Below are 4,061 nucleotides of genomic sequence, written 5' to 3'. Positions count from 1 at the left end.
TCTTGCAGCTCATGCTGGATTATCAGTATCTGTGATCTATTTAAGAGTTCAAGAGTAACTTAAGAACTTCCTCACTTCTAATAGGATTAACTGTGTTAAGCAACTAGGTGACCATCTCACATTCTCATCTTAGCCTTGTAATGGCTTTGGAAGTTAAAAGATTACAGTGATTGGGGCTGGGGCTGTTTTACAGTTAATTGGGAAAAGCCTTATACGCTTCTGGAAGATACTCTCGCACAGTACTTATTAGTTCATGATAACATAGCAATCATGATTCTCTAAGGACGTAAGTGAAGAAAAGCAGCTGACTTGACTCTGTGGATGTACATGACCTGTGGCTCCCTGCCTCTCGGCTGTGTTACAGAGACCGTGCTGTATGCCCACACAGTTCTTCCATTCCATGCAATTTCCTGCTCATCTTCACCTGCTGCTGACTCTGTTCTCCAAGAGGTGACCTTCTGCCCTTACGGCTTTTTTCCCTGGAGCCACAGGGCTAACTGAATTACAAAATGGGCAGCAGCACAGTTTTTCTGTTACCAGCAGAGCTTAAGAAGTCTGATCTCTGCTTCCATTGCTAGAGCGGGTGCTGTATCTGTTGCTGATACACAGCACCAGTATATGTTCCCTTTTAATACAGCATTACACTCCAGTAATTGTCAGCTACAGCATCTACAGCTTGGTGCCAGAAGCATTAAGACAGATAATTCTGTAGTTTGTCTGCAAACACCATGTTTTTCCATCAGAAGATAAGTCTCATGTTGAAGAAGTAAAGCATGATCACGTATTAGTACTGCTGGTCCTCTTTACATTACAGCTTACAGCTTTTCAGTATTGTAAGATCTAAAACAATGCAGATGGGAAGGGACCTCAGGAGGCTATCCAGTGCCAGCACAGCATCTTCCCCTCCTTCCAGGCTAATCGGGCTTCCCGATAGTCCTGTGTAAAACCCTCCGAGTGAATAAATCTAGCTCTAGGAGTTAAGAAATAAAGCCAGGAAGAGCCCAGCTTTCCCAGATGCCCAATGACAGTCTCTGACTGCTTCCCCTCTTGCGCTAGGAGAGGTTTGGTCCTGTATCTGTGAGGATCGATGCTCTTTTCCAGTGGTTACAGACACATTTAAGAACTTCCTCTTAGTACAGAGGGAACTGGTGTCTGCCGTGTTTTCATCCATCTGTGTTAAATACCACTGCACCTTCTTAAGGATATCTGGAGCTAGTCAGTTTGCTTCAGCTGCTTTACGCAATTCTATTTCTTACTGCTCCTTTTAATATTGGGTCCCCAAAAATCCTGTATTGTCTTTTTTTTATCCTACTCCCACTCACCCTGATGAGTACACCCACATCAAAAGGAGCACAATACTTCAGATTCAAAAGACAAACACACTAACACTGGGGAATTCTGGCTCACATCTGCCTATGTTTGGTTAAAAGAATAGGGTAGCTTCTGCCCTTATCCCCCCAGCTTTCTGTTTAGCAATACTCTGTCCTTTTAGTCCTTGCCATATGGTACCCATCAAACTTCTCGCAAGCTGTTTTGGGTATAGCATGTACCAGCCTCTCAGTTTCTCCACCCCAGTGTTCTCCTTAGTCATCCGCAGCTCCATAGTCCTTATTAAGACAGAGCTCTTTCATGGTTCCCTTTATGATGATTTGTCCCCCTAGTCTTGTACGCCTGCAAAGACTCATGGGCTGTCTTATTTTGGACTTCAAAGAGCACACTCTGAACGTTCTTATTAGGCATTAATTGCGTCGAGCAGCCTAAAGCCAGGTAGATGTTTCACTGCTGTGGTTCATCTGCATGCTCTGGTCCAGCTAAACCACCTGGCCACTGAAGCTGGAGCCTTTGAGCGTGTACGTGGGAATCGCAGCTACGCTCGTGCTCCGTTCAGAACACCAGGCCTGGCACAGCTCCAGCTTAGTGCTGCGCAATGCTCCGTGCCTGGCTGGTGGCCAGCCAGCAGCGGCTATCCAGCACGCTCTGCCTCCTCGCTGCCCTGCAGTCTCCCATCTGCATCACTTGCAAGCTTCAGCTCAAAGAATCATCATAGATAACGAGTTTGACTGACTTCCACAAGGATCTACTGGAGCATAGCCTCTACTTTTCCAACTGGACTTAGCAATTTACATTTCCTGTACTGAAATTCTCAGCTCTTGCGGCATCTGCTGTTTAGTCTCCATCGTAAGCAGGTGTTTCATTTGCCTAGTGCTGACAAAGAGAACAGAAAGGAATAAGCAGTGTTTTATTTGGTAAAACCAACAAACCCTTCATCAACTTGCTTAAGAACTGGTTAGCCTCACCCTCTCTGCCATCCCAGAACTTACAAAGATACATAGGAGAGAGAAAAAAAAACCACCTTGAACCCGGAATTTGTGTTGTTTCAAGCCAACTCTGGTTTCCTAAACTTGGGGATCTCAGATTAGTGTCAGAGGACCAGGCAATCCGAAAAAATTCCCGTCACAGACCTTGACTCCATTATGCTTGGAACACAGTAAGCATTCTCTGCAGCCTCATACAGGCTACCTCTGATCCTCTTTAGCCATGCCAAAAGTGCAAGGATCAGCAGTACATTACGGATCTGTTTTCTTATTACCAAAACCCTTCGCTGAACAGCCATTCAAAAAGCAGACTTGAAGATACAAGGCTCTGCAAGCATCCATGTCCTTCACTACTGCTTTCTTCAACCTGTAATTTCACAGAATTAGAATTTCAAGAAGTAGCTTACAAAAAGGGAACAGAAACACATTCACCCCTTTTGGGGTCAGGAGAGAGGAAAAGAAGAAAGTGTTCTTTGGTTAGGATGTGTTTTTAAATGATTGCTTATAAATAACCTCTAGCTGGAGTGCCAAACAAGTCCCTTAAACTTTCTGGTTTTCTATCCCAGGAATTGAGAAAGGATTGGGGTCTTCTCCTTCTGATCAGCTACAGCCATTCTCAGTCTGCAACAATCTTTTTAAAAAAGCTGCTTTTTTCTGCTGACCTCTGCATTCCTAAAGGAAGCAGTCTTTGAAAGTCTCCCAGTGACAAAGGCTAATTTAGTTCATACACAAACCAGGTATTCATTCTGCTGAAGACTTGACCAGCTGAAGGAACTGTTCTTACATTCAGCTACCAGCAGGATCATATATTTTAATTCTTTCAGATTACTCTTCCCCAGCATCTTTTTCCCTTGTTAAATATAGTTCCATAGTTCTTTCTTGGGACTGTATCCTGGCTTCACATTACTGGGGCAGAGCTCTGAAGGACTCAGCAGAGAAGTGAAAGGCTACTCCCTTCTCTAATGAGGTTGCCAACTACCAACTCTTTTTAGGGTCAAGCTGAAAATTTCTTATCAGACTGGACCATCTTTGAAGTGAGATAGTTAACACCTAGGTTTGCCAAGGCCAAGAGTGAATGCTAAGAAAAGTGCTTTCTTTATAGGAGCAGAATTAGATTCTTCAGCATGCAAAGCTTTTTTTCCACTGGACCATTTCTGGACACTACTAAGATTTAGCGCACGTGGACTCTCATCCCGCTGCCACAAGGGCAGGACTTGCTTTACACTGGGCTGTCAAGCAGCCTACGCTTCTGCCTTTTGGCACAATGAGTCACAAACGTGAGCTAAGTAGACTTGGAGCACTCGTACAGCATTTACTCCACACAATACAAATACAACCCTGCGAAGTCCGTTTTTTTGCTGGTGCTCCTGGTAGGTGGCAGGTACCAAGCAGCCTCTGCAGGGAAATGCTGGTTTTCTTTCTCCTTTCCTCAAATACCCATGTGTAGTGAGACATGCCTTTTCTTATATGGTAACACCATGCTGTGGGTTTGTGAGCTTGGATTTAAGTGTAAAGGGTTAGGATATGAAAGTTGAGTTACACTTACTGTTTCTTACATAGCAGGCCCCCTCTGGGGTTACAAGCACAGGACTGAGAGCAGAATTCCCACCACCCAAGGATAGATACATGAACTACAAATGGTCAATTAATGGTCACTGGGGAATGCCATCCAAGGGGACAGGTAGAACTAGGTTCTCTACACAAAAATGAAACAACCCATTTGAAAAACCTCCCATACATGGTGAA

This window comes from Buteo buteo, chromosome 3 (assembly GCF_964188355.1).
Source record: "Buteo buteo chromosome 3, bButBut1.hap1.1, whole genome shotgun sequence".
NCBI lineage: Eukaryota > Metazoa > Chordata > Aves > Accipitriformes > Accipitridae > Buteo > Buteo buteo.
This window is presented reverse-complemented; position numbering follows the sequence as displayed.